Here is a 12118-nt window from a genome sequence, read left to right on the forward strand (position 1 = left end):
CAGTGGGTTGCGGCAGTGCGACGTGGATCCGAAGCGACTTCGAACGACGCCGCCTAATCCAACCTGCCCACTGGGTTCCGCCGGGCTCAGTGCGATCGTCTGCTAAAACAGCCAACCGAATCACGATTACCGCAACGTCTGTGCTTGTTGTGTGTGTATTTTGTTGTGCCCAAAACGAATGGAAACATGTTTACGAGTTCCGAAGTCTGGATAATCAGCACTCGCCTATCGCCGATGTTGTTTACGTTACGCGTAGGCCTAGCGGGTCCATCGAGTTCGTAACTGACGAGTGAACGAGGCCAGCTAAGAAACTCTGTCGAAGGAAATGAATTTTCAGGTCCGTTTGGTGCTGCAGTGATTTAAAATATGGCACTCCTGACTTCGTGTGATGTGTGATGTGGTGAATGAACCGTGTGGAAGTTGGGTTGGTCAACAGCGGCGTGTTTCGTGTGGTGTCGGTTGACTCAAGTGTCACGGCCAAGCTCTGCGCTGTTTCCAGTGGTAAAGATAACTTCCGAAAGCGAAATACACTAGTAGCCGAACTATTACAAGTACTTACATAATCAGCCGTGCCGCCTGTTTCAGCTGACACTGCGCTCTTCTATTCGGCATGTGAATCCAGTTCAGTACAAGTTCATTGTACTCATTCACTCACTTCTTTCTAGTGCGTCCGTCTTTTGGGCTAGTTGGGCATAAATCGCTCGTGTAGCAATCAAGAACACTGACGCACTGAAGCATACGTGACAATGCAGTCATGTTTGAGTCAGTGTGTCGTTATAGTTGAGCACTGCAAAAAGAAATTATCTGTTTTCAACGTGTACCCTGTGTGCAGTGCATAGCAGGACCTGCATCATGCAAGACCTATGCGTGTAGCAGCGTATACCACGATTGCTTCGATGCCCGCTTCAGAAGCAGCAAGTACTGAGTCAATGAAACTGTAATTGATTTTTTATCTCACTTTTTGCTTATGGAAAGTGTAGATGGTGTGAGTGCATTGTGGGGAAGGTGAAAAGGTGTCGTCAGTGTTTTGTGCAGTCAGTATGCTTAAACTGCTGGAATCCCTTCAGCTTCTACTAAAATGTTTCTTGCTGCGATACTATAAATTGTATTCAGGACAAAGATCTACTCAAAACCAAGTTACTAATGCATCTGCGCAGAATGTGTTTGATTAACAAGTTAACGCTTCCACAACAACAATATGCCGATGCACAGCATATGTGCTTACAATAAATACATTCCGTAAAGGTGAACGACTGGGATCAAACTTTGTAGTAGCACCGTAAAAAGTGCTGTCATGCGTATCAGCGACAACGAAACTGCTGCACGTCCAACCTTCTTCCTTGGAGGCACTTCTATAAAGACTGTTCGGGCCCTTCCCATTCTGGGTGTAGCATTTAGCTGTTCTCTCAACTTTTCCGCATATGTCACCAGCACTGTATGTAAGCACCGACCCTTTCTTGGGTTTGTGTCGCGTGTCTCCCTTCCCTGATGACCTAAGGTTTTCCGAGCACTCTACACTTCTATCATTCTGTCACGACTTGAGTACTGCTCATCAGTATAGTTCCCGTACCAAACTAGCGACGCTAACAAACTCAAGCTTGTTCAGCGCCGGACAATACGCACCCTTTACTCCCGTCTTTTCGGTTGTCACAAGCTCATGCCAGCCTTCTAGGATTGCCTCAAACCACTCAAGTAGCACACCCTGCAATACCAGCGCAACATTGCACTAGTCTATACTGTAGGGTGCTTGACGACTCTCTGGACAGCACTAATATTTCTTCAGTTCGTCTGAACAAGTGGTCAGCACAGTCTGAGCCCTCATCGCGCCTCTATGGCCCGACACCACAACTCCATGATTATATCTGGCATGCAGAGCTTTCTCTCCACCCCCCTGGCGATTTGGATTCTCCTTCCTTGGAACCAGACTGAATTGGCACTCGTGTGTGTTGTGCACCTGTGAAATGTGTGCGTGTGTGCCGTGCTGGGTTATTGAGCAAGTGTGTGTGCACATGGAGAGGAAGGAAGTGTCTTCTGCATCCCAAATTCCTGCTCTAGATGGCTGGTTATCAGATGCTCTAACATACAGGCATCAGCCTTCTTTTTAGTCTAGTGTGCCAAGTTACCACTAAGATTATTATTGTTGTTATTATTATTATTGTTATTAGAATCATCACTTTGACCACGTTGATTGTGTTGAAGCCAGCGTGACACATAATTCAAAATATTTCTGGAGCTTTGTGGGCTCTCCCTTCTAAAAAGACTGCCAAAGATGTACGTCTTCTTCATGGAAATAGTGGTGTTGTCTCGAACACTGCTGATGCCTTTGCAGAACATTTCTGTTTGCTATATGGTGTGAAATATGCTTCAAGTAACCTTCCTTCTCAGTCTGGCGCAGTGTATGCTAACAGTCAATGAAAACCTCGTTTCCAAGTATATGAAGTGCCTTAAACTTTGCCTTAAACTTTCCCTTTCTTGTGGTGCTGATGGTATTTCCTCCGCAGAGCTTAACTCTTTGAGACGCTGTCTACACAATTGGGCACAGCAGGAGCGTGCATCAATAGCAAAAGCACTGATGAAAGTAATGGTATTTAAAATGTGTTTCATACATCTTGAAACACTTATTATTGGAACTGTGCTGCAATTTTGAATAACGTGCAGAATGTTTTAACAAAATGAGTGGGAAGGTAGACGGCTGGGTGTTGTTACTCTGTGTCAGTACGTTGTATGTAGCGAGTTCACTTCTTTCATTGTTTTTTACAATGTCGTGCACCAGGCATAATTGTCAAGTGGCTGGATAAGTGCTTTTCAAGCTTTTCAAAACACGATATAGTACATGTTCTCATATTTTGTGTTCCTGTAGTGAGTTTTCGCATGGAGTCGAAATTTTGTAAACTTGACAAAACTCGCTAAACAATTGAAAATTCTTAATATTTGCTGCAACTGTACACTTTCTACGATTCTGAGTATGCAAGAGATGTGGTGAAAGCAACTTTTCAGTCAACGGGATAAAGTGGTGCCTGAAAGGGTTAAGACGTATGGAAGCATACTTGTTCCTCATTCTCACAAGCATCTTCAATAGTTCCCTAAAGTCTAGTACCTCTTCTAGCACTCGGAAGGTAGCATGAGCATTGCCCATGCACAAATCAGGTGCTGGATGTGCAGTTACTAACTGCCGACCTATATCTATCCTCTTCAGTGCGTCAGGTGTTTGAATCGATATGGGATTCCTCGCTTTCTGTTAGTGCTGAGAGCATTTTAGTAAATGAACAGCATGACTTTGTGTGCCGACAACTTAAAAACTATTTCAGACGGTCAACAGTGTTCACCACTGCATCGACTTCCAAAAAGACATTTTTTCACTCTGAAACTGGTGCAGAAAAAATAAGTACTCTTAAATGCTTCCAACACTATGGCATTAAGTTATATGCACAAAACACACCATGTGAAATTTTGATACACCCTACGTGATGCTCCACTCCTTAGGGTCGATGAAATGAAAGATCTTGGTGTGTACTTCGACAAAATGCTAAGCTTCTCTTCACATAGATAATTACACAAGATGCCCTTCACGCTCTTGGAATTGCTTGCCGTATATTGCATGATTTCCACTCACCTGTTGTGTTTCTGAAATTCTGCTGTGTGCCTCCAACTACTAGAGTATGCCTCTGTAGGAGGGGGGTGCAATGAGCAAATCTAATTCTGACCTCATTGAACGCATCCAGAATAAAATGATGTCTATCTTCAAGCACCACTTTTGCCATTCTGGCAACCACAGTTGAGCCTTCTCAAATATACTTCAACTCGCACCTCTAGATTCAAGTCTTAATTAATCGCACCTTTTGTTCCTGTATAAGGTGGTCCATGACATTATACATTCCTTAAAGCTCGTTAAGTGCACCAGTAGAAAGGCTCTCTAGCTGTTCCTGGGCACTACAATGAAAATTTGAATGATTGATTATTATCGTAGTATAAAATTGCGCTTTTTAAGTATGTACTACTATACTATTTTAGTGCAGTAGCTTTTGTGCAATTAAAAAAAGGGCATGAATTAAGAAGAGAGAGAGAAAATGATAAATGAAAGGTAGGGAGGTTAGGGGGCACGATGGATGCTGACCTTGTTAGAGAAGGACGCCTGTGGTCGTCGTTCTGGCATGAATTAGGAAAGTGCAATAATATGCTATGTGCCTGATCATATGCATTGTGCTATTAATTTCTTCTGAGTTTTAATAATGGCTGGCTACTGTATGCAGTTTTGTGCAATAAAATATGCCACAGCAATTATTGCGTGCCTCGCAGAACAAATTGAATATATCTTTCTCAGTCAAGACATCATAGCAGGCTGAAAACAATAAACTGCACTTTTTCTTTTTGTGGTGACGAAGTGTATAAATTGTGAAAATAACCTGTTTATATATTTCTTATACTATGCAAATGAGCTGCTCGCACACATGCAAACAAGTGCTTCAATAGTACAACTTGGCAAAGGGCAACGAAAGACTCCTATTAAAACCCTCTAATTCTCAAGCTTGTATTATCTGACGGTATGTCATTTCATTAATGTAATGAAAGGCAAACTTGATATGTGGAAACCAGTTACAATAGAACATGGCCCTTACACTGTGAAAATGTTTTGTAGCAATAAACTCAATGTGAAGGCCTCCAGATGCGGTGTTGATGCATCAAAACAACCTAGAATAATAGAGGTGCTCCATGGGCTAGATTTGGCAGAATCAAGAATTGGGGGGAGACAAGATACGAATTACATACATTTTAGCTATTCTAGTTTTTTTTTGTGAGTGCTACAGGTGTTTCAATTCTGTTTTGCTGATTTTCTCAGAAGCCACTTTTCACGTTTCTCTCATGCACCAACAAGCATAATTATATTGACACGGATGCTTTATCTGTATCCGGTTACCGTATTTCACCGGCTAAAAAAAGTTAAAACGTTATCGCTCGGTGCAGGATGCGCCTGAACGTATCGGAAGTTTCGCGAATGTTATCGATGGTTCTGTCTGTTGTCGACGAACCTTGCTAATCTGATTGCATACGCGACACGAATTGTGTTGTAGTTTCTGGAAGGCGCACGGGCACCAGCGAATAGGCTGTAACTTTCGACGACTGACGTATGCAAACCGGCGCGCTTGACCCGCAGGTGAGATTTTCTACGATTGCCGACATTGCTCGCCGCTATCGTTGCGATTGAGCCGGCACTATTTATTTACCGTCACTACTACGTGGCAATATTTCCAACACAGATTTTTTTCAGTTATACCATTGCACGCCTAATTCTTACATAGTTGGCTGTGCAATAAGCTACCAAAAAATGAAATGGTACAACAGTTTTTGATATATGGCATCGTCGTGCAGGTGTTTGCAAAGCAATCTTGCATACAGACGACGCGCGAGCGCTGATGTCGATATTTTGTACACTATTGTTACTTCAAAAATAAAAACGAACTGTTACGGCAGGTGTATATTCATTATGCAAACGTGTTTTTTGTATCTAAAAGCACATACAGATCACAACCTTATTGTTTCAAGCTTAGTTTACAGCAGGCTGTTTTAGGCCGGACTTTGACGGATGAAGACGGAATAGTCCAGCAACAGTGCGCCGCAGCCGAGGAGCGAGCTTCGGCGCGCGTCGGAGCTTGTCTCCAGTGGTTGCGCGCCCTTTCCCTCCAGCCGAAGCGAAGCGACGCGTTCGCTTGCCAGCGCGCGCCGAAGCTTTCGGCGCGTGCCAGTGGTTGGGGCATAAGTGTTTTTTGCGCTAAAGCGTCGACTTCTAGAAAGCGGAGTTTTCTGCGGACCGCTACGATAGAATCGCCAGTTGGTAGAGGTAAACATTAGATATTTCAGAGCGATGACTACAATTGTTAACACGCAGAAAATGCACATTGGCATAAAGTCATGCCACTCGTGTGCGCGTAAGACAAGTGTTGTTTGGCTAAATCGTCGACTTCTAGGAAACCGAGTTTTCTGTGGACCGCCACGAAAGAATCGCCGGTTAGTAGAGGTAAAGAGAGATATATCAGAGCGATGACTACAATTGTTAACACGGAGAGTGTACACATTGGCATAAAGTCTATGCCACTCGTGTGCGCGAGAGCTAAGCGTTTATTGCGCTAAATCGTGGACTTCTAGAAAGGCGAGTGTTCTGTGGACTCCCACGAAAGAATCGCCGGTTGGTAGAGGTAAACAGGTATTTGAGAGCGATGACTACAATTCTGAACACGCAAAGTGTACACATTGTCATAAAGTCTTGCCGGTCGTTTGCGCGTCAGCTAAGTGTTTTTTGCGCTAAATCGTCGACTTCTAGAAAGCCGACTTTTCTGTCGACCGCCACGAAAGAATCGCCGGTTGGTAGAGGTAAACAGAGATATTTCAAAGCGATGACTACAATTGTTAACATGCAGAGTGTGCACGTTGGCATAAAGTCATGCCGCTTGTGATCGTGTAAGCTAAGTGTTTTTTGCGCTAAATCGTCCACTTCTAGAAATCCGAGTTTCCTGTGGACCACCACGAAGGAATCGCCGGTTTGAAGAGGTAAACAGAGATATTTCACAGCGATTACTACAATTGTTAACACGCAGAGTGGGCAAATTGGCATAAAGTCATGCCGCTCATGTGCGCGTAAGCTAAGTGTTTTTTGCGCTAAATCGTCGACTTCTAGAAAGGCAAACTTTCTGTGGACCGCCACAATAGAATCCCTGGTTGGCAGAGGTAAACAGAGATATTGCAGAGCGATGAGTACAATTGTTAACACGCAGAGCGTGCACATCGGTATAAAGTCGTGCCGCTTGTGTTCGCGTGAGCTAAGTGTTTTTTACGTTAAATCTTCGACTGCTAGAAAGCCGAGTTTCCTGTGGACCGCCAAGAAAGAATCGCCGGTTTGTAGAGGTAAACAGTGATATTTCATAGGGATGACTATAATTGTTAACATGCAGAGTGTGCACATTGGCATAAAGTCATGCCGCTCGTGTGCGCGTAAGCTAAGTGTTTTTTGCGCTAAATCGTCGACTTCTAGAAAGCCGAGTTTTCTGTGGCCCGCCAAGAAAGAATCGCCGGTTGGTAGACGTAAGCGCAGATATTTTAGAACGATGACTACAATTGTTAAACACAGAGTGTGCACATTGGCATAAAGTTATGCCACTCGTGTGCGCGGAAGATAAGTATTTTTTACGCTAAATCGTCGACTTCTAGAACGCCGAGTTTTCTGTGGACCGCCACGAAAGAATCGCCGGTTGGTAGAGGTAAACAGAGATATCTCAGAGTGATGACTACAACTGTTAACACGCAGAGTGCGCACATAGGCATAAAGTCATGCCGCTCCTGGGCGCGTAAGTTAAGTATTTCTTGCGCTTAATCGTCGACTTCTAGAAAGGCGAGTTTTCTGCGGACCGTCACGAAAAATCGCCGGTTGGTAGAGGTAGACAGAGATATTTCAGAGCGATGACTGCAATTGTTAACACGCAGAGGGTACACATTAGGATAAAGTCATGCCGGTCGTTTGCGCGTGAGCTAAGTGTTTTTTGCGCTAAATCGTCGACTTCTAGAAAGCCAAGTTTTCTTTGAACCGCCACGAAAGAATTGCCGGTTGCTAGAGGTAAACAGAGATATTTCGAAGCGATGACTACAATTGTTAACACGCAGAGTGTGCACATTGGCATAAAGTCATGCTGCTCGTGAGCGTGTGAGCTAAGTGTTTTTTGCGCTAAATCATTGACTTCTGGAAAGCCGAGTTTTCTGTGGACCACCACGAAGAAATCGCCGGTTGGTAGAGGTAAACAAAGATATTTCGCAGCGATTACTACAATTGTTAACACGCAGATTGTGCACATTGGCACAAAGTCATGCCCCTCATGTGCGCGTGAACTAATGTTTCTTGCGCTAAATCGTCGACTTCTAGGAAACCGAGTTTTCTGTGGACCGCCACGAAAGAATCGCCGGTTGGTAGAGGTAAAGAGAGATATCGTACTCATTGTATCGTAGTCAATTGTAGTCATCAGAGCGATGACTACAATTGTTAACACGGAGAGTGTACTCATTGGCATAAAGTCTATGCCACTCGTGTGCGCGTGAGCTAAGCGTTTATTGCGCTAAATCGTGGACTTCTAGAAAGGCGAGTGTTCTGCGGACTCCCACGAAAGTATCGCCTGTTGGTAGAGGTAAACAGAGATATTTCAGAGCGATGAGTACAATTGTTAACACGCAGAGCGTGCACATCGGTATAAAGCCGTGCCGCTTGTGTTCGCGTGAGCTAAGTGTTTTTTGCGTTAAATCTTCGACTTCTAGAAAGCCCAGTTTCCTGTGGACCGCCACGAAAGATCGCCGGTTGGTAGAGGTAAACAGAGATATCTCAGAGTGATGACTACAAGTGTTAACACGCAGAGTGCGCACATAGGCATAAAGTCATGCCGCTCCTGTGCGCGTAAGTTAAGTGTTTCTTGCGCTTAATCGTCGACTTCTAGAAAGGCGAGCTTTCTGCGGAACGTCACGAAAAATCGCCGGTTGGTAGAGGTAAACAGAGATATTTCAGAGCGATGACTGCAATTGTTAACAAGCAGAGGGTACACATTAGCATAAAGTCATGCCGGTCGTTTGCGCGTCAGCTAAGTGTTTTTTGCGCTAAATCGTCGACTTCTAGAAAGCCGAGTTTTCTGTGGACCGCCACGAAAGAATCGCCGGTTGGTAGAGGTAAACAGAGATATTTCGAAGCGATGACTACAATTGTTAACACGCAGAGTGTGCACATTGGCATAAAGTCATGCCGCTCGTGAGCGTGTGAGCTAAGTGTTTTTTGCGCTAAATCATTGACTTCTGGAAAGCCGAGTTTCCTGTGGACCACCACGAAGGAATCGCCGTTCAGTAGAGGTAAACAGAGATATTTCACAGCTAATACTACAATTGTTAACACGCAGATTGTGCACATTGGCATAAAGTCATGCCGCTTGTGTTCGCGTGAGCTAAGTGTTTTTTGCGCTAAATCTTCGACTTCGAGAATGCAGTTTTCTGTGGACCGCCAAGAAAGAATCGCCGGTTGGTAGGAGTAAACAGTGATATTTCATAGGGAGGGCTATAATTGTTAACATGCAGAGTGTGCACATCGGCATAAAGTCATGGCGCTCGTGTGCGCGTAAGTAAGTGTTTTTTGCGCTAAAGCGTCGACTTCTAGAAAGCGGAGTTTTCTGCGGACCGCTACGATAGAATCGCCAGTTGGTAGAGGTAAACATTAGATATTTCAGAGCGATGGCTACAATTGTTAACACGCAGATAATGCACATTGGCATAAAGTCATGCCACTCGTGTGCACGTAAGACAAGTGTTGTTTGGCTAAATCGTCGACTTCTAGGAAACCGAGTTTTCTGTGGACCGCCACGAAAGAATCGCCGGTTGGTAGAGGTAAAGAGAGATATATCAGAGCGATGACTACAATTGTTAACACGGAGAGTGAACACATTGGCATAAAGTCTATGCCACTCGTGTGCGCGAGAGCTAAGCGTTTATTGCGCTAAATCGTGGACTTCTAGAAAGGCGAGTGTTCTGTGGACTCCCACGAAAGAATCGCCGGTTGGTAGAGGTAAACAGATATTTGAGAGCGATGACTACAATTGTTAACACGCAAAGTGTACACATTGTCATAAAGTCTTGCCGGTCGTTTGCGCGTCAGCTAAGTGTTTTTTGCGCTAAATCGTCGACTTCTAGAAAGCCGACTTTTCTGTGGACCGCCACGAAAGAATCGCCGGTTGGTAGAGGTAAACAGAGATATTTCAAAGCGATGACTACAATTGTTAACATGCAGAGTGTGCACATTGGCATAAAGTCATGCCGCTTGTGATCGAGTAAGCTAAGTGTTTTTTGCGCTAAATCGTCGACTTCTAGAAAGGCAAACTTTCTGTGGACCGCCACAATAGAATCGCTGGTTGGCAGAGGTAAACAGAGATATTGCAGAGCGATGAGTACAATTGTTAACACGCAGAGCGTGCACATCGGTATAAAGTCGTGCCGCTTGTGTTCGCGTGAGCTAAGTGTTTTTTGCGTTAAATCTTCGACTGCGAGAAAGCCGAGTTTCCTGTGGACCGCCAAGAAAGAATCGCCGGTTTGTAGAGATAAACAGTGATATTTCATAGGGATGACTATAATTGTTAACATGCTGAGTGTGCACATTGGCATAAAGTCATGCCGCTCGTGTGCGCGTAAGCTAAGTGTTTTTTGCGTTAAATCTTCGACTTCTAGAACGCCGAGTTTTCTGTGGACCGCCACGAAAGAATCGCCGGTTGATAGAGGTAAACAGAGATATCTCCGAGTGATGACTACAACTGTTAACACGCAGAGTGCGCACATAGGCATAAAGTCATGCCGCTCCTGTGCGCGTAAGTTAAGTGTTTCTTGCGTTTAATCGTCGACTTCTAGAAAGCCGAGTTTCCTGTGGACCACCACGAAAGAATCGCCGGTTTGTAGAGGTAAACAGTGATATTTCATTGGGATGACTATAATTGTTAACATGCAGAGTGTGCACATTAGCATAAAGTCATGCCGCTCGTGCGCGCGTAAGCTAAGTGTTTTTTGCGCTAAATCATCGACTTCTAGAAAGCCGAGTTTTCTGCTGACCGCCACGAAAGAATCGCCAGTTGGTAGAGGTAAACAGAGATATTTCAGAGCGATGACTACAATTGATAACTCGCAGAAAGTGCACATTGGCATAAAGTCATGCCACTCATGTGCGCGTAATATAAGTGTTTTTTGGCTAAATCGTCGACTTCTAGGAAGCCGAGTTTTCTGTGGACCGCCGCGGAAGAATCGCCGGTTGTTAGAGTAAAGAGAGATATATCAGAGCGATGACTACAATTGTTAACACGGAGAGTGTACACATTGGCATAAAGTCTATGCCACTCGTGTGCGCGTGAGCTAAGCGTTTATTGCGCTAAATCGTGGACTTCTAGAAAGTCGAGTTTTGTGTGGACTCCCATGAAAGAATCGCCGGTTGGTAGAGGTAAACGGAGATATTTGAGAGCGATGACTACAATTGTTAACACGCAGAGTGTACATATTGTCATAAAGTCTTGCCGGTCGTTTGCGCTTGAGCTAAGTGTTTTTTGCGCTAGATCGTCGACTTCTAGAATGCACAGTTTACTGTGGACCTGCACGAAAGAATCGCCGGTTGGTAGAGGTAAACAGAGATATTTCGAAGCGATGACTACAATTGTTAACACGTAGAGTGTGCACATTGGCATAAAGTCATGCCGCTCGTGAGCGTGTAAGCTAAGTGTTTTTTGCGCTAAATCGTCGACTTCTAGAAAGCCGAGTTTCCTGTGGACCACCACGAATGAATCGCCGGTTCGTAGAGGTAAACAGAGATATTTCCCAGCGAATACATCAATTGTTAACACGCAGAGTGTGCACATTGGCATAAAGTCATGCCGCTCGTGCGCGCGTGAGCGAAGTGTTTTTTGCGCTGAATCGTTGACTTCTAGAAAGCCGAGTTTCCTGTGGACCGCCAAGAAAGAATCGCCGGTTTGTAGAGGTAAACAGTGATATTTCATAGGGAGGACTATAATTGTTAACATGCAGAGTGTGCACATTGGCATAAAGTCATGTCGCTCGTGTGCGCGCAAGCTAAGTGTTTTTTGCGCTAAAGCGTCGACTTCTAGGAAGCGGAGTTTTCTGCGGACCGCTACGATAGAATCGCCAGTTGGTAGAGGTAAACATTAGATATGTCAGAGCGATGACTAGAATTGCTAACACGCAGAAAATACACATTGGCATAAAGTCATGCCACTCGTGTGGGCGTAAGACAAGTGTTTTTTGGCTAAATCGTCGACTTCTAGGAAACCGAGTTTTCTGTGGACCGCCACGAAAGAATCGCCGGTTGGTAGAGGTAAAGAGAGTTATATCAGAGCGATGACTACAATTGTTAACACGGAGAGTGTACACATTGGCATAAAGTCTTGCCGGTCGTTTGCGCATCAGCTAAGTGTTTTTTGCAGTAAATCGTCGACTTCTAGAAAGCCGAGTTTTCTGGGGACCACCACGAAAGAATCGCCGGTTGGTAGAGGTAAACAGAGATATTTCAAAGCGATGACTACAATTGTTAACATGCAGAGTGTGCACATTGGCATAA

Source organism: Dermacentor variabilis, chromosome 8 (genome assembly GCF_050947875.1).
Source record: "Dermacentor variabilis isolate Ectoservices chromosome 8, ASM5094787v1, whole genome shotgun sequence".
NCBI lineage: Eukaryota > Metazoa > Arthropoda > Arachnida > Ixodida > Ixodidae > Dermacentor > Dermacentor variabilis.